Here is an 18,825-nt window from a genome sequence, read left to right on the forward strand (position 1 = left end):
GAGAGCACACTGAACAGTGACTCAAATCCACACAAATAAATAAAAGCGCTTGTAAGTGAAACTATGCAGGCAGCTGTGAAAGACAACATCAATGCAGTTTTTTCTTTTTTATAAGAGGTTTCTTCTTATCTGCTTTAAAAACAGTTGCATAAATCAACAATTATACTATGGTGCTGATGGACTTACAATCTATAAAGATGTAATTTGTATGACAGTAAGAGCATGGAGGAAAAAAGGGGGTGGAATAAAGTTTTTGTGAAATTGTTAGTATTAATACAAACTAGGTAGTTATAAATTAAGCTGTTAATTGTCATCCCCAGAAAACCCACTAAGAAAATAATTTTAAAAATGGGAAATGAGGGGCCAGCACTGTGGCATAGCAGGTAAAGCAGCTGCCTGCACTATCAGCATCCCCTATGGGCACCGGTTCGAGTCCCAGCTGCTCCACTTCTGATCCAGTTCTCTGCTATGGCCTGGGGAAGCAGTGGAGGATGGCCCAATTCCTTGGGTCCCTGCACCCATGTGAGAGACCCAGAAGAAGCTCCTGGCTGCTGGCTTCATATCGGCGCAGCTCTGGCCGTTGCGGCCATTTGGGAAGTGAACCAGCGGGCGGAAGACCTCTCTCTGTCTCTCCCTCTCACTGTCTGTAACTTTACCTGTCAAATAAATAAAGCATCTTAAAAAAAAAAAAAAAAAGGATGGGTTCCAAATTTTCTACTGTAAATGTTTCTAAAACAATTTTTAAATTTTATTTTCATTTTTCAATTGAAAAGCAGAGAGAGAGAAGAGGAGAAAGAGAAATCTTCCATTCAAATAAATAAATCTTAAAAAAGGGAAATGAAGCAATGAGAATTAAAATGACACACTGAATAATATATATTTAATATGAAAGAGTAATGGAGGAATAGATCAAAAAAAGTTATGTATGGAAAACAGAAATCCTATCTTGTCAGCGATTCCACAGCATGCGAACTGACCAAACATCTCAGTGAAAGGCAGAGAATGATTCCACTGTATGCTGTCTGTGAGACGCATGTTAGATCCAGAGATGAATAAGGATACGCCCTGCAAATAGTGGCCGCAAAGGAGCGGGGTACCTGCTAATACCAGACAAAGCAGACTGTAAGAAAAAAATTGTTACTAGAGACAAAAAGTGGTAAAAGATCCATCTATCTGGAAGACCTAATGATTCTGAACATGTACGCACCTAATAACAACGACGCGTTCTGTTCTGAGCAGAAACTTGCGTCTCTGTTTCTAACTCCTTGCTCTTATTTCTGTCCCCTGGAGCCTCTCACACTCTAACTGTACCTCTGTGTGACCGGGACAGGTTTTCCAGTATTTGAAGGCAACGCTTAGGTCTTTCTTTACTTTTAATTTTTTTTTTTATTTTTGATTTTGAATCTACAAAATATTTTCTTATGCAGAAAAGTTACTGCGGTGTTGAGAGAGGACTACTTTCCTAGAATTTCATAGCTGGAAGGGAACCGAAAAAGATCCTGTTCAGGTCTCTACTTCTGTAGGTGAGTCAGCTGGGGTCTAATCGGGCGAGATCACCGAGCTAGTCACGGCAGAACAAGAAACATAATCTGGGTTCCCCACCTCTTGTCCCATGTTTATTTTGATAGTTTCCTTCTATGATAGTTTTCCCTTCTCTGGGTTGCTGGCTTTGGGGGAGGGGGAGAGGCAAAGAGAGAGGGGTTAAGTAACTCTTTTTAGTTTTTTCGGCAGTACCTGGCATCCTTCGTCTTGAATTTGTCCATGGCAGAATGTGCCATAGAAAAATGAAACTAAGAGAAGGGAAAGGAACTCCCCTGGGCACAAAAAGTCACGGATTCTCATCTTCTTTTTAAAAAATGTGTATGGGTTTTGTCACAGACCCATTTCTTAACAAAGTTGACACATACAGGAAGGTGGAACTGAGAAAAATCCAAGGACCTGGCACCGGAGGCCTGGTCAAGTCCTTGCTGAAGTCCCCCTGGCTTCTGGAATTTTTCATTGCTTTAGCCAATTAAAAATTCTGGTATTTAAACTACTTTAATTTTTTGTATCATTTTCAACAAAAAAATATCCTAATTGATAACTCTTTTATTGTTACCTTCCTCTTGATATCCAACTCTTTGTCACTAGCTTATCATGTTCTTTGGACAGAAACTAAATTACTAATCTCTATGTCTCCATGCCACCTGGGAAAGACCTGGTAGTAAGCTGTCACTCATCTCGACTTCCTGTCAGGATATTTGGTTCTCCCTGGTACCTGTGGCCTTTGAACATCTTTGAATTAGAACAAGAAGGCAGCCAGCATCCCACGTTAGAAGATACTGCTGCTTGGCCTTCTTACGGTGCTGTAATGATAGTTACATAAAATACTTAATCTATTAGCTGAACCTCACTGGGTACGAGGGATTGCCCATGCAGAATCGTCTGTTTTCCTCTCAGCTACCCTGGGGTACTGTAATTGTACCCTGTTACAAATTAGAAATCGGTGCCTGCAGAGCTTACTTAACTTGCGTAGATCACACAGCTTAATTTAGGAGTCTGCACTCAAATTACTATATCCGTATCTTTACGTTCTCATTGTACTTTAAAGAAAATGAAACTAGACTCGTAGACAATGCCTGATGAGTGGCTTATACATGAAAGGTGGTGCAGGGCTCTAATCATCAGACCTATACTTAGAAATATGCTTTGGACTGACATCAAGAGGTTGGGAAGTAAATGTACATTAACTTCAAATAAAAATGGTTAAAGGATGTGTGATTCACTTTTTATGATTTCTCACTTTCCCAGCATTTTCAGATAACCTGCCATCTTCCCAGTCCCATCAGAGAAGTCTTAATGATTTTTTTTTCTTCTTCTTATTTGAATCTAAGAGTTTGAAGGCTCACTTGGATCATGGCAAACATATTGCCCGTAACAGCTTTTTTCCGTTCACAGTAATCTCTTGGCGTCTTTCCATGGCAATGCTTATAGATCTATTCCGTTTATTGCAAGTACAGCGTCACTCAACTGTTCATGCCAATGGGCATTTGAGTGCCCTCCCTCCCCAATTGTTTGCTTTTAAAGTAACGTTTCATGAAGCATCATTCTTTTTTTAAGTTTTATTTATTTATTTGAAAGAGTTACACAGAGGGAGAAGGGAAGCAGAGAGAGAGAGAGAGAGAGAGAGAGAGAGAGAGGTCTTCCATACGATGGTCATTCCCCAGTTGGCTGCAACAGCCGGAGCTGCGCCAATCCGAAGCCAGGAGCTTCCTCCGGGTCTTCCTATGTGGGTGCAGGGGCTCAAGGACTTGGGCCATCTTCCACTGCTTTCCCAGGCCATAGCAGAGAGCTCAATTGAAAGTGGAGCAGCGGGGACTCAAACCGGCGCCCATACGGGATGCCGGCACTGCAGGCGGTGGCTTTACCCGCTAAACTACAGCAAGCATCATTCTTTGTACAGTGGGGCGTTGGTGTGAGGCGGACAGTCTCAAGGTCTCGATTCTTTTAGTTTTTATTTATTTATTTATTTTTATTTATTTATTTTGACAACAGAGTGGACAGTGAGAGAGAGAGAGAGAGAGAAAGGTCTTCCTTTGCCGTTGGTTCACCCTCCAATGGCCGCCGTGGCTGGCGTGCTGTGGCCGGCGCACCGCGCTGATCCGATGGCAGGAGCCAGGTACTTCTCCTGGTCTCCCGTGGGGTGCAGGGCCCAAGGACTTGGGCCATCCTCCACTGCACTCCTGGGCCACAGCAGAGAGCTGGCCTGGAAGAGGGGCAACCGGGACAGAATCTGGCACCCCGACTGGGACTAGAACCCGGTGTGCCAGCGCCGCAAGGCGGAGGATTAGCCTAGTGAGCCGTGGCACCGGCAAGGTCTCGATTCTTTTAGTTCAGTGGTCCAAGAAGGGTTAATAAACATCCCGAATCCCCATTTTCAAAAGCTTCTCGTGTCGGGGAGCATGGCCGTACATAGCTTCTACTTCAGTGTAAGAGGGGAGGAATCCAAGAAGAGGGAACCAGAGGTGTTCAGATGAGTGGGTGACCAAGAAGACTGCCTGGAGGAGGTGGCCACCGAGTCTGGGCTTCCGTGGTGGGAGGGTTCTGAGCCCTGCTTGGCTTGTCCTCACACCACTGCCGGGCAGTGTGCTTGTCACCTGGCTGGACCCTTGCTCAGACCCTCTGGTAGTGTGATTAGCAGGCCAAGATGGGAAGGAGGGATGCAGCTCAGGGGGAGAGTGCACAGTGTGCCCAGAGGACCAAGAACTGGCTGGTGTGGCCGGCTCGCTGGCCGCCCTGGGGTGGCATGGCAGTAGCAAGGCGTTAGGGGCATGGATTCAGGGTTCCTAGGAGGGGGACTTTCCTTTGGGGCACATGGTGAAGAAAGGGTAGAGAATTTTGATTTTTTAAAATTTATTCGAAAAGCAGGGTGATGGGGGAGAGAGAGACTGCTGGTTCACTCCCCAAAGGTCCACCACAGCGAGTTCTGAGTCAGGCTGAAGCCAGGAACCAGGAGCCAAGAACTGCATCCTGGTCTTCCACAGGGGTACCAGAGGCACAAGCACTTGGCCATCTTCCTCCGCCTTCCCAGGCGCATCAGAAGGGCGCTGGATTGAAAGTGGAGCATCTGGGCTGCCAGCTGCACCTCTGACAATGGGATGCAGGCACCACAAGCGGAGGCTTAGCCTGCCACACCACACTGCCAGCCCCAGGGCAGAGAATTTAAGGGTGGTGCGGACAGCTGTCCGGTAGGAAGATAAGATACTGAGCTGGGTAGCTGGGCGGTGTTCTGTACAGGTGACCTGGCAGCCCCAGGTTTTACTGAATCTGTTACTACAGCAGCCTCCCCACTTCACCTTGGGGGATTGTTTCTGCTTTGAATTCCAGCGAAATAGCCATGTGGAAGAAAAACTACAAAGCTTTTTGGGAAAAACAACCCAGCTAATGTTAGCTGCCTCTGTGTTGTCTATGTCCTTAAAAATTCTTCTCTATGCCCTACAGGCTTCAACGTGTCGTTTATCTCCTTTGTTCCACAAAACATCAGATGGCGACTTTAATGGCCTAACCCCAAAAAGATAACTCCACAGCCATCAAGCGTTTAACAGTGTTCCAAATAACCTCTCGCCGGAGCCCGCCTTCTCTGGGGCCATGTGGATGTCAGATACACACAATTTGAGTCACGCTGACATAGCTGGGATGCCTGGATTGTGATGGAATCTGGGGGGTACCACTCACGGGCTGGAGAGAAGCCATAGGGCCGGCTGGAGAAAACAATGCCAGAGCGCTCACCATCTCTGCAGGAGGGGGGTGTTGATGGCGAGGGGGTGACAGTCGCAGCGGAGAGGGAGGACGGCAACTCCACCTCAGGATGGGTGCATATTTGTGATGCTGGGCCAGGGGAAGATGGAATCCAAGGGCATGGGCCAGAGGCCATGCCCTTCTTTTCCTGACCGCTCCCTTCCCCACCCCACCCCCATCTGCCCCAGCCAGAAAAATTAAGAAGGTACAAGAATTTCCCCCAAAGACGGTGAGTACAATGCCCTGCTCTCTTCAAAGGAGTGAGAGATCCCAAGTTAATGATAATGGCCAAAATGTACTAAGCAATCCCATCTACCAGGCTCCATGCTGGGCAACTTATATGGGGTTCGTTTAATTCATTTAATTCTCACAGCTGTGTGAGAAGGTAATTTTTCACTATTCCCATTTTATGAAAGAGGAAACTGAGGTTGAGGGGAGATTAGGAAACTTGCCTAATGATGTGGCGCAGCAGGTAAAACCTCCACCTGTGACGCCAGCATCCCATATGGGCGCCGGTTCGAGTCCCAGCTGTTCCACTTCCCATCCAGCTCCCTGCTAATGGCCTGGGAAAGCAGTAGAAGATGGTCCGGGTGCTTGGGCCCCTGCACGCACATGGGAGACCTGGAAGAAACTCCTGGCTCCTGGTTTCGGATCGGCACAGCTCCTGCTGTGGCAGCCATTTGGGAAGTGAACCAGGAGATGGAAGACCTCTCTGTCTCTCCCTCTCTCTCTCTCTCTGGAACTCTGCCTTTCAAATAATAAAAACAATAAATAAATAAACGCCCACATCACACAATGAGTAAGTGACAGAACTGAAACTTGAGGCACAGTCTTTCAAAACCAAAGCCAAGGCTCTTGGCCACTACACTCACTACGCTACCCCGTGGCTGCTTCACACCACAGCCACCCTCCCAGACGGTGGAGTGCTGGGTGCCGAGCCAGGGCAGAGCATTCTAAAACAGATTCTATCCAAACATGCCGTTCCTTCCGCACTAGTTGACCACAGTGATTGCGATGTGCAGGACCCCGGGCTAGGCACGTGAGGGGACACGAGCACGAGGATGGCCCAGGCACAGCGGCTGCCCAGGAGGAGGCTGTGGGCTGGAGGCCGGCCTGCAGGTCTTCATAGATCTCAGATGAGCTTGGCCATTTTTTTTCAATAGCCGGGGCTTGGTTGCTTTCTTCCTCTCTTGTTCCTTCTTCCTTCCTTCCTTCCTTCCTTCCTTCCTTCCTTCCTTCCTTCCTTCCTTTCTTTCTTTCTTTCTTTCTTTCTTTAATTTATTTTATTTATTTGAAAGGCAGTGACAGGAGTGGGGGGACATAAGATTTTTTCCATTAGCTGATTCACCCTCCAAGTGGCTGCAGCAGCTGGGGCTGGACCAGGCTGAACCAGGAGTCTGGAACTCCATCTGGGCCTCTCAAGTGGGTGGTAGAGTCCAAGTACTTTGGTCATCTTCCGTTGCCTTCCCAGGTGTGTTAGCAGGGAGCTGGATCGCAAACCAAGCAACCAGGACTGAACCAGTGCTCATACGGGATGCTGGCATTGCAGGCAGCATCGTTAACCTGCTGTGCCACAATGCTGACTTCCCCTCTCTCTTTCTTCCTCTCCTTTCTTTCAAAGTTGTTCTTCCTTTTTTAAAAGAACAAGCCTTTTCTAACTTCCTTTATGTCAAATACTGTGCTAAATCATTAACGTAAAACTACTAGTGGGGTGGGTATTTGGTGCAGTGGTTAAGACACTGCTCGGGGGGCCAGCGCCGTGGCTCACTTGGTTAATCCTCTGCCTGCGGCGCCAGCATCCCACATGGGCACCGGGTTCTAGTCCTGGTTGCTCCTCTTCCAGTCCAGCTCTCTGCTATGGCCCAGGAGTACAGTGGAGGATGGCCCAAGTGCTTGGGCCCTGCACCCCATGGGAGACCAGGAAGAAGCACCTGGCTCCTGGCTTTGGATCAGCGCAGCGCCAACCGTAGCGGCCATTTGGGGGGTGAACCAATGGAAGGAAGACCTCTTACTGTCTAATTCTGCCTGTCAAAAAAAAAAAAAAAAAAAAAAAAAGGACACTGCTCGGAATGTCCACAAGCCATACCAGAGTTCCTGGGTTCGAGTCCCAGCTCTGCTTCCATTTCCAGCTTTCTGCTAATGTGCCCCCTGGGAGGTGGAGGGGGTGGCTCCAGCAGTTAGGTCTTCACCACCCATGCGGGAGACCAGACTGAGTTTCTGGCTCCTGACTTTGGTCCAACCCTAGCTGTTGCTGGCATTTGTGGAATGAACTGGTGGATGGGACAGTGTGTCTTTTCTCTCTCCGCCTTTCAAATTAAGAAAAAAAAAAAAGAGCCCCCACTAGCACTCATCCCCTTATTTGTTCCCCTGCAGTCTAAGGTGGTAGACACCATTCTGCTCCCCACTTTTAGAAGACGAAGCAACAGAAAGACAAGTTACTCGATGCCTCCGAAATCTGCCTGATTCAATATCCTGCACTGTAAAATTAACGAGAACACACCCGAATATTGTTGAAGGCAGTGTTTTCCACACCTCTTCGAGCCACACTGTGATAAAGATGACCACTGTTGTACAGACTGGGACACCAGGGCACAGAGAGGTTGTGCAGTTTTCCTGAGCTCACCCAGCAGGTAAGTGGCAGAGCTGGCATTGTGCTGTCTTGTTACTTCCACTTCAGAGTAAAATAAGGAGACATTGCTCGGTTCTCGCTTTGTGTCTCGCTTGACCTCTCCTGGTGGCCCCGGGTGGGTTGCCAGGGTATCGAAAGTAGAGTGTCCAAGCTGGGTGAGGACAGCCACTGCACTGCAGGCGTGGAGAATGCAGGGTGGTGGACGGCGGCCACAAGCCTGGGGCGCTGCCAGGCCGGGCCTCCAAGCCCATGGGTGGGTTGGCGGCCCCAGGGCTAAGCGTGCACGGAGGAGAGTGGCGGCTTCAAGGGCCCAGCAGAGGAAGCCCCAAGGAAGGGGGAGCGCAGCCTCAGCCCTCCGACGTGAGAAGGGCTGTTCTGTGCACCTGGGGACTTCGGTGGCAGCTCTCCCAAGAGCCAGCGTGAAACAGTGTTTGGGGGGGGGTTCAGAGGGACAGTGGGGAATGTATCCCCAGCATTGCATGGCACTCACTCAGTCCTGGACAGGGGGGCACAGGCGTGGCCTCGGGGAAGAAGGGATGCCCCCGAGGGCTGCCCGTTGGCCCTCTGGGTTCCTGTCCATCTGCAAAGCCGTGGTACCAGCGCTGCTTCGGCTGTGACGCCCTGACGCACTGACCACGCCCCGCCCCCACACAGAACTCACAGTTCTGGCCAGGGGACAGAAAGCACAGGTGCCCTGAGGTTGAGACCAGCATTCACGCAGAGCAGGGGGGCCTGGGGTGCTGAGGTCACTGGGGTGTGGGAGCCTCAAACACCCTGGAAATGGGCCTGGTGGGTCCCAGTCCCTCCGTGACACTCACACTCCATTCTTACAGCCCCTGTGCCCTCTCTGCTATTCACTTGTCGTTGTACTGAGCATCTCGGGGCACCTCCCTGGTATGGGGGCTCCTGGTGTTGGGAGCTGCTTGCGTTTCTCAAATGCTCAGACAGCCTTTCGCCCTAACATCCTACAAGTCGGTGTTGCTTTCATCACTGTATTACCATGAAGGAAAGAGAGGCCCAAGGTCACAGGGGCTCAGGAGCAAGTTGGGGGCTGGACACAGTGTTGGGACCCTAGCCGGAGGTGTCTGGCTTGTCGCTCCACAAGAAAGAACTCAGGGACCTTCTTGCTGTTTGTATCTCTCCTAGCTTCTAACAAGGGTCCACACGGAGCAGCTGCTCAAGAAACCAAGGTTTATTTTTTATTTTTTTAAAAAGATTTTTATTTATTTATTTGAGAAGTAGAGTTACAGAGAATGAGAGGGAGAGACAGAGAAAGGTCTTCATCCACTGGTTCACTCCCCAACTGGCCGCAATGGCCAGAGCTGTGTCACTCCAAAGCCAGGAGCCAGGTGCTTCTTCCTGGTCTCCCACGTGGGTGCAGGGGCCCAAGGACTTGGATCATCTTCTACTGCCTTCCCAGGCCACAGCAGAGATTGGAAGACGAGCAACCAGAACTAGAACTCCAAAGTTTATTGACTTCCAAACATGTCACTCAGTTTTACTGACTTGCTGGTTTTCTTTTTTTGTTTGTTTGTTTTTGTTGTTGTTGTGGTGGTTTTGTTTTTTGTTTTTTGTTTGTTTGTTTTTGGTTTTGGTTTTTTTTTTTTTTTTTGTCAATAGTAAACTAGGATGCTCTTGAGAAGACTAAATGCTGTTGAATCTTTGCTGTAGATCACACGAGGTACTTCTTAAAAGATGTGAAAGAGATTTGCAGGCCGTAGCCTAGGAAGTTGTATTCCAAGTCTTTAGGGCAGCAAAAGAATAAAAATGTGAGTTGGGAAAATGGGATCCATGGAGACCACTCATTTCAGTAAAAGCTTGATACAGGGCCGGTGCTGTGGCCTAGCGGGTAAATCTGCCGCCTGGAGTACGGCATCCCATATATGCTGGTTCGAGTCTCGGCAGCTCCACTTCCGATCCAGCTCTCTGCTGTGGCCTGGAAAAGCAGAAGATGGCCCAAATGCTTGGGCTCCTGCGCCCACATGGGAAACCCAGAAGAAGCTCCTGGCTCCTGACTTCAGATCAGCCATTACGGCCAATTGGGGAGTGAACCAGCAGATAGAAGACCTCTCTCTCTCTCTCTCTCTCTCTCTCTCTCTCTCTGCCTCTCCTTCTCTCTCTGTGTAACTCTTTCAAATAAATAAATAAATATTAAAAAAAAAAGACAGTGAAAAGAGAATCACAGAATGAGAGAAAATATTTATTAAAAAAAAGCTTGATTCATCCAATCAGAACCTATTTTAACTTGGAGATTTGGAGAAGTTCCCACAGTGGAAGAGAGAACATACCATCAACATAAAACTGGCTCGGTGATGCTGCCCCTTGCAGGAGTGGCATTTGGCCTGGCAGTGAAAACACCGGTTAGGACAGCTGCACCCCGCATTGGCCTGCCTGGGTTCGGTGTGCGGCTCAGCTCCTGACTCCTGTCTCCTGATGGAGGCTCCAGGAAGCAGCGGTGATGACCACAGTAACTGGGGCCTTGTCACTCGCATGGGAGACCCGGATTTGATTTCTGACTCCTGGCTTCAGCCTAGCTCCTGTTGTTGTGGGCATTTGCGGGGCGTGAACCAGCAGCTGGCAATGTGTCTCCTTCTATCTCTGGCCCTCAATAAACACATTTAAATAATATTAATGTTTTTAAAACTGAAGAGTTCAGTAGAAAGCAAACAGAAGGAACCTTGCACACACTGCCAGAGCGTTCACGTGAACTTGATGCCCTCCATCTACGTCTTCAGTCCTGGGCCGTGAGGCCTGGCACCCAGTGGTGGTCTCCAGCCAGATCCCTGTGAGACCACCCGGAAGGGTGTGTTCCTTGCACTATGCTTGCTAAGATAGCGAAGTGGGCTCCTATTTTTGAGAGAAATCTCCTGATTTTTCGAGAAACATAAAGGACTTTTCCCCCCTCAAGTTATTATTCAGCTCCTAACAGTGGGGTTTGGAAGAACTTCTCCAAATTCTCCAAGTTCGGGTCAGTTGACCTTCTACTGTAACAAGCAAATCTGAAGCCGCAGATGAATTGGGGAACAAAACACTGGCTCTTAGCTAGGCATTCTCTTGGTGCTTCTAGAAATCGCACTTCTGCTGCATTTGAATGATTTCACTGAGTTGAAGGTGAGATTTATACACAAGCGCGCTTCAAGAAGTTGGTGGGTATGCTCTGGCTTCGCTTCAGATCATGTAAATCTTTTGCCTTTTACAAAAAGTTGGTGGAAAATGAAATCAAGTGATAAATTTTTTGGTAAAACCATTATCTACAAGGGGTCTTTGGAATGGCCGTAGAAAATGCGGATTATTGGAGCCAGTGCTGTGGCATAGCTGGTAAAGTCACCACCTGCAGTGCTGGCATCCCATATGGGCGCTGGTTCGAGTCCCAGCTGCTCCACTTCCCATCCGGCTCTCTGCTATGGCCTGGGAAAGCAGTAGAAGATGGCCCAAGTCCTTGGGCCCCTGCATTCACATGGGAGACCCGGAAGAAGCTCCTGGCTCCTGATCAGTGTAGTTCCGGCCATTGCAGCCAAATGGGGAGTGAACCAGCAGATGGAAGACCTCTCTCTCTCTCTCTCTCTCTCTCTCTCTGTCTCTCTCTCTCTCTCTCTCTTTCTGCCTCTCCTTCCCTCTCTATGTAACTCTGACTTTCAAATAAATAAATAAATAACTCTTAAAAAATGCGTATTATGAAAAAAAAAACTATGCATGGGTTTCAACATCTTTTGGCACCAAAATAAACTTGTCTTTTAATTCTAATTTTCCATGAACTTTTTGAAGCCCTTCCTATTCAATTCAGAAAGTCCGGTAAAAAGTACCCGCTTGTTTAAGACTCCTAAAAGCTGCACTCTGCTAACACTGTGGAGGTGGTCAGCGGGTCCCTGCAGATGTCCACTTCCCAGCTATCTCCAGGTACTGTGCATCTTCCTGTGCCCCAGACATTGTGCCCTCCTGAGCAGGCCTCTCCACTGGGACCTCCGCTGCCGTCACAGCTGCTTCCCCATTGCTTCCCTTCCTCGGTTTTGTTAGGGTTGCTTTCCCCTTTTGGTACAGAAAATGTTCAAACATAAAAGTAGGAGATATCCTATCACTGCCAGGGATCCTATCACACCCACTCATCAGCTTCTACAATTTTTAACGTCGTGTATGGCCAATCTTCTTTGATACCTAACCAATCATAGCCTTCCCACCCCCTCCCCTCCCCTCCCCTCCCCTCCCCACGCCTGATCAGATGACTTTAAAGCAAGTCCAAAGCCAGGCCGTTTCATCTATAAAGACTCCACGGGCACCTGTGTAGGGAGCCTTTGGTCCATGCATCCACCAGGTTACTGAAAAAGCGCATGGGAGGGGCGGACATGGGTGCAGCGGTGTAGACGCCTCTTGGGATGCTTGTGTCCCGTACTGGAGAGCCTGCTTTGGAGTCCTGGCTTCTCTTCTGATTCCAGCTTCCTGCTAGGGCAGCGTCCTGGGAAGCAACAGCGATGGCTCCAGCGTTTGGGCCTCTGCCACCCATGTGGGACCCCCAGATGGAGTTTCTGGCTCCTGGCTTCTACCTGGCCCGGCCCCAACTTCAACTGTTGCAGGCATTTTGGGAGTGAAGCAGCAAGTGAAATCTCTCTCTCTCATCTTTCAATTAAGGAAGAAAATAAAGCAAATGTAATTTTACAGAATTTGTGTTTGACTAGTGTTTGAGTAGTGGCTGAGACGCTGTCCCGTGTGGGAGGGCCTGGTAGTATCCAGCTGTGGCTCCTGACACCAGCTCCCTGCTAACGCAGACCCTGGCAGGGAGCCGTGAGGCTCAAGCGACTGGGTCCCTGTCACCCCCTAGGAGACCTAGACTGAGTTCCTGGCCCAGCCCAGGTCAGTGTGCGCACTTCGGGACTGAGTCAGCAGACAGCAGTTCTCCACTTCTATCTCGGAAATAAATGATCTTTTCTCAATTTGCTTTATCCCTGTTTTCTTTTAGAATTTGGCCTTCATTTAAATTACCTTTTAAAAACATTCCAGTAGTCATACATTTCATAAACACGGGTGTGATTTAGCCAAGTTCTTCATGACTCCCTTCAATAATACAAAGCTGGAAGTCGGTCCTGGACCCAGGACCTGTCTACCCTGCCCTGACACTGCCAAGGGCCCACGCCACACAGCCCCACCTAAGGCCTGGCCCTGCTCACTCTGTCCTGTGTTTTCAGGAGCAATCAAAGCCCTTTTTACAAAATATTTCCTGGTGTTCTGTGGCTAGGGATGGACACAGTTTTCCACTAAGCGATTTTTTTTTCCAGCCACACTGGCCCTTAAGAAGATGTTACTGAAGGCTGCACGCCTACTTCAAACATCTTTAGGGGCCCCCGGCTGGGGACTCGGGCGGGATTGCCAGGAACCCTACAGAGAGGAGGAGCCCGATCTTGGGGCCTGCCCTGGGCCCAGTGTTTACCCAGTCCTTGCGGAGGCCCTGTCTCGCCCGTCCCCAGACAGCGGATTCTTGTTAGGAAGCTGCTGCTCGCCACGCCGCGCCTCGGCCCCCACTTGCTTTTCCCATGTTTGTGTCCCTGGCGCTCTCTCCCCTTCCTTCATTGATTTATTATTTATTTTTTTTCCCGTGCTTTCCCCCTAAGTCGTCCTGTCACTGAACAGCTGTGCTCTGATATTAGATAGAATGATTTCTGTCCTCACAGCAGCTTCTGAACAAAAGGGTTTTAAGAGCCCTGATAAGTGAGCAGGATCTCGAGCAAGATGAAATGTCACCAGCATCTCCAACCATGAAAATCCCTGTGCAAAGCAGGGCCCGGCCGGGATCTCCTCTTGGAGCCTCCGAGAGTGGGCTTTTATTTTCCCAGTCTCCCTGTCGACCCGACATGGGAAAGTCGGGGAGAAGGTGGCCTTTGGCTGGCATCAAGGGCCCCCCCACCCCGGCTCACCTTCCCTCTGGGAGGCCCCTTGGGAAAGGCAGAGGGGGTTCTCGCTCTCCGTGACCATTATCTTCCCCTTGCTGTCCAGGTCCCGTCTTCAGCTGGATGCAGACACCTGCCACCACCTGGATGCGGTGTGGAGCCCTTGATCTTCTTTGCCTTTCTCTTCGAAGCCTGCAGTGTGGCCGCTGGTTGTTTTTTTGTTTGTTTGTTTGTTTGTTTGTTTGTTTCCCCACAGGCAGAGAGAGAGAGAGACAGAGAGAAAGGTCTTCGTTCCGTTGGTTCACCCCCACAAATGGCCATAGCGGCTGCGGCACTGCGCGATCCAAAGCCAGGAGCCAGGTACTTATCCTGGTCTCTCATGGGGTGCAGGGCCCAAGCATTTGGGCCATCCTCCACTGCCTTCCTGGGCCACAGCAGAGAGCTGGCCTGGAAGACGAGCAACCAGGACAGAATCTGGTGCCCCAACCGGGACTAGAACCTGGTGTGCCGCTGCCACAGGCGGAGGATTAGCCTAGTGAGCCGCGGCGCCAGCTGGTCTTCAGAGGAGGTAGCTGAGGGTGCAGGAAGCGGAGGAACTCAGCCACGGTGGCTTGGCAAGGTCGTTTTCAAAGTGGCTGCACCTCGCAAGCAGGTGGTAGAGCCAGAATGCAAATCCGGAATTTGAGGACCCTGAAGCTTCGGCTTTCTTCAGTGAAAATGATGCCTGGGTCTCTGGCCGGAGAGGGCTGGGCCAGGTTCTTCCACCTTCCCGGTTCCGGAGGGGGCCTCCTTCTAAACCCCAGGGCCTCAGAGCAAGTGAGGCCACTACTTGTGACACCGGCATCCCATCCTGGAGCACTGGTTCATGTCCCGGCTACTCCAGTTCTGCTCCACCCTCTGCTCATGTGCCCGGGTGAGCAGTGGAGGATGGCCCATGTGCTTAGAGCCCTTCCACCCATGTGGAAGACCCAGATGGAGTTCCTGGCTCCTGGCTTCAGCCTGCCCCAGCCCTGGCTATTGTGGCCACTTGGGGAGTGAACCAGCAGATGGGAGAGTCTCTCTCTCTCTCTCTCTCTCTCTCTCTCTCTCTCTCTCTGTCTCTCCCTTCTTTCTCTGTCATTCTGCCTTTCAAATAAATAAATGAATAAATCTTAAAAAAATAAATAAGCGTACACAGCCCCACCCCTGCCTCCCATCCACACCTTGTGAAGCACATACCTTCTTCCTTGTCTCCATTTCGCAGCCTCCAAACCCAGCCCTGTCCTGGGTCCAAACCCAGATTTGCACTGCCCAGCCCAAGCCTCTTCCTGATCCTGCCTTACGTGGGAACAGAAAGGTCAAGGCTTCAAGTAAGACGACAGATGGAAAGAAAAGCCTCCAAGCTTCTGGAGCTCCGTGAAATCCGTCATTATGAGGTTCCCTTGTCAGGGCTGCCAGGAGAGGGCTCACGGCAAAACCCGACAGCACACAAAGGCGCTGCTCATCACAGTCAGCGCATCTGACAAGCGGTCCCAAGGGCGGGGGTGGCGGGGGGGGGCAGGGAGGGAGATGATCAGAGCTGTGATTTCATTTCCTGTCTGTTGGCACCATGCCTGCTCTCCTCCCCAGAGAGCCAAAGAAGGCGCCTTTTAAAAATGCAGCAGGAAAGATTTAGGTTAGACGCAAGGAAGAACTATCAGTGTCTAGAAACCCAGGAGGAGACCGTAAAGGCATTTCCTGCTCTGGATATCTGGGAGACAGGAATCCAGACTCATCTTTTTGGGGAGTTTAGGGATGGGTCTGCGTGGAGGTGGAGCTGTGGGCTCAGTGATTCCTGCAGGCATCCTCAGCTGAGGCCAGAGGAGGGCCAAGTTCCTGCGGCCACATCAGGATCTCCCCGTCTCCCATACCCCCCGCCCAGGGGGTCTGTGAAGCCAATGCCAGCATCCCCTCTCCTCTTCCTTCCCTGTTCCATCCTTCTCAGTCTGCTCTCACTGTCCATAGAGAGAAAGAGCCACCCAGGATGCAGGCTGGATCTCAGAGCCCACAGCCGGGCAAGCCCAAGAGGGCTTCCTTCTTTGGGAGAGACGGGAGGGTGGAGGATCTCTCTCTCTGGGAGTGTCACATGGCACCGCAGGTCCGCAGGGGAGGTGCCGCCCATCCCATTGCGATCTCTGGCCTGTGTTCTCCTGGCCTCCCACGGGCCTCCCTAGGAAATCATGGGGACCAAGGGAGATGCAGCCTGGAGTTTACCAGGGACACTCGGTGTGTGCCGGCCGCCCCGCCCCCTGCTGCCAGCATTTGCCAAGGCTGTGCCAGAAGCCGTGGGAGGACAGCGCTCCAGAAGCCAGCAGCCCTTGGAACCCAGAGAGGAGTGTGGCCGGCAGAAACCGCCCCCACCCTCCTGGCCCGGCCTGCCCCAAACCCCAGGAAAAGCTGGCTTTCTGTGGAAACTTAAGCCGTGCCTGCTGGAGCAGGCTGAGAAGGGGGTGGGGGTGGCCCTGCCAACTGGTGCCAGTGGGCATGGCAGGAGCATGACAGCTGGAGGGTAGAGAGCCACAGGCTGTCAGAGCCGGGCTCCTGCCAGCCCGTGCTAGGGCTCAGCTGGGGCAGTTGGTGGGGGGCTCCGAGGTGAGGCAGGTCGAGGCTGGGGAGCCTGAGGGTGGGGCACCGGGAGGTCTGGGGCCAGAAGGCGGGGCGTAAGGTGCACAGGGTCCGAAACCAACCAGAAGGGGAGTTGGAGCGAGCCTAGCAGGCCCTGGCTGGCTCTTCTTGCAATGGAGGGGGCTCCTTGCACGGCTAGAATTACTGTGAAAAGGCCATAGACTCCCCACACTGCTTCAGGTGCCCAGAGCTCCCTGGAGCCCTCCCCTCCACACACAGCCCTCAGGAGCAGGGGCTGTGGGAACGCAGGGTGCAGACAGGCCAGCTGAGGGGTGACAGCTGCCCCTGTGCTGCCCTGTCCAGGTCAGCCTCATACGCCCCTGCCTCCTTCTCCACGCTGGTCAGGGGTTTCTGCAGCTGGCACGCTGACATCATGAAAGGGCCCCGTGTTCAGTACGCAAGATGACATTTTAGGACCACTTTGAATAGCACATGACAGGGTTTTAAAAGCAAAATGTGGGGACTGGCGATGCGGCACAGTGTGTTAAGCCACTGCTTGCGGCACCAGCATCCCATGTGAGTACCTGTTTCTGTCCCAGCTGCTCCACTTCAGATCCAGCTCCCGGCTGATGCACCTAGGAAAGCAGCAGAAGATGGCCCAAGTGCTTGGGCCCTGCACCGACTTTGGAGACCCAGAGGAAGCTCCTGGCTTCTGGCTTTGGCCTGGCCCAGCCCCGGTCGTTGTGGCCATTTGGGGAGTGAACCAGCAGATGGAAGACCTCTCCCTCTCCCTCTCTCTCTCTCTGCCTCTCAAATAAATAAATAAATCTTTAAGACAAAACAAAATGTGCAGCTATTTCTACACGTGGCCATTGAGCCACTGACTTCAGCTTCAGCCCAGCGCCTGTTTGAACCCCACTGGCCTCTCTCCCAACGCGGGCCCTCTCCGCGGTGGCTTCCCCACCCAGGGCTGCTCGGGTGGGAAAGGAATTGCGTTCTGCAGGCCGATGGCCGGGGAGCTGTGGTTGGCGCCGGCCTTGCCCGCTCCCCAGCTCGTGCAGCACACTGGTTCTTCCTGGGGCTCACCGCCTGCTGCTGACCACCCTTCTGACTCGGGGATGCTTGGCACTCAGGGCCTCTGGCTTGCTTGCTTTCTTTCTTTCTCTCTCTCTCTCTCTTTCTCTTTCTCTTTCTCTCTTTCTCTCTCTCTTTCTCTCTTTCTCTCTTTTGTAAAAACAGGATATTTCTTCCAGCAATGTGGTACTCACGTGCCTGCTTAGGAAACTCCCGCCTCGCTCTAGATTCCTGCTGCAGCATCTCAGCCTCTACAGCGTCCTCCCAGACCGCCCTCAACAGCCCGTGGGCCTGGACCCCTCCTCTGGTTAGCACGGTTTCCTCTCCACTTGGCTCATGCAACCCTGGCCTCCTCTTCTCTGTGAGCATCTGAGGGCAGAGGCCAGTTTGATTTATCTCGATCTACCCGCTCCAGCGACGAAACCTGGTGCTAATAGTTTTCCAAACTATGCATTGACTTCCATGACTTAACCTACCTACCCTTTAAGATGTTATTTTTTGTTGGGGCCGACGCTGTGACAGTAAAGCCGCCACGTGCAGTGCCAGCTTCCCATACGGGCGCCACTTTGAGTCCCGGCTGCTGTACTTCCGATCCAGCTCTCTGCTGTGGCCTGGGAAAGCAGTAGAAGATGGTGCAAGTCCCTGGGCCCCTGCACCCATGTGGGAGACCCGGAAGAAGCTCCTGGCTCCTGGCTTCAGACAGGTGCATCTCTAGGGATGCAGCCATCTAGGGAGTGAACCAATGGATGGAAGACTTTTCTCTTTCTCTCTCTGCCTCTCTGTAACTCTGCCTTTCAAATAAAATAAATAAATCTTTATATAAAATATATTATTTGCCCTAATTTTCCAGAAGGAAATTGAGAGGGAGCAATGGTAGCTCCAGAATTTTGATCCCCAGAAGGGACGTATGGGTTTTACCTGATTGCAGACAGGAGGACCAGGGCATTTAACCCCAAGGCTGGGCTTCCCTATGCATTGTTCTGACTTTGCAGATTGAAAGTTTTGGGAAATTTTGGGGACAGAAGCTTCCTTTACCAAGCCACTCCTTGGTACCACTTCTAGAGGGAAGGTAATTCCCTTGACCATGATCACAGAGCTAGAACCATCTGAACCCTGGGTCACTGCTGGGCAGCACTTGATTGCCAGAGGGAGGTTGGTTAAAATTTGCCGTAGGTGCTCTGTGCCAAGTCGCTAATGAGTCGTTAGTGTGGAGTTTACAGAAAGAGAGAGACCAAAGGCCCCAGTTTTCCCAGCTTATTGGTTAATAGGAGAAATAAGTCGTTAAAAGGTGCAGAATGGCACAGACGAAAGAAGACGCATCAGCAGGTGTCACCAATGGCAACTGGGCAGAAATCTCTATGTGGAGCTGCAGAGCTGCCAGGGAAG

The 18,825-nt window shown here is 51.1% G+C and overlaps 1 long non-coding RNA gene across 2 annotated transcripts in view; it reads left to right on the plus strand.

The window, feature by feature from the left end:
- LOC108177000 (uncharacterized) overlaps positions 1–18,155 on the plus strand; it is a 34,368-nt gene extending 16,213 nt beyond the window's left edge. Inside the window, exons 2-5 of one of the 2 annotated variants that reach the window (XR_011378988.1) lie at positions 4,981–5,506; positions 7,651–7,907; positions 13,889–14,142; positions 16,965–18,155. This is a non-coding gene — a long non-coding RNA (uncharacterized lncRNA). Of the gene's footprint in view, positions 1–4,980; positions 7,908–13,888; positions 14,143–16,964 lie in introns of both variants that reach the window. The other variant, XR_007921038.2, reaches the window with a different exon arrangement.
- Positions 18,156–18,825: the final 670 nt, after the last annotated feature.

The sequence above is a fragment of the Oryctolagus cuniculus genome, chromosome 9 (assembly GCF_964237555.1).
Source record: "Oryctolagus cuniculus chromosome 9, mOryCun1.1, whole genome shotgun sequence".
NCBI lineage: Eukaryota > Metazoa > Chordata > Mammalia > Lagomorpha > Leporidae > Oryctolagus > Oryctolagus cuniculus.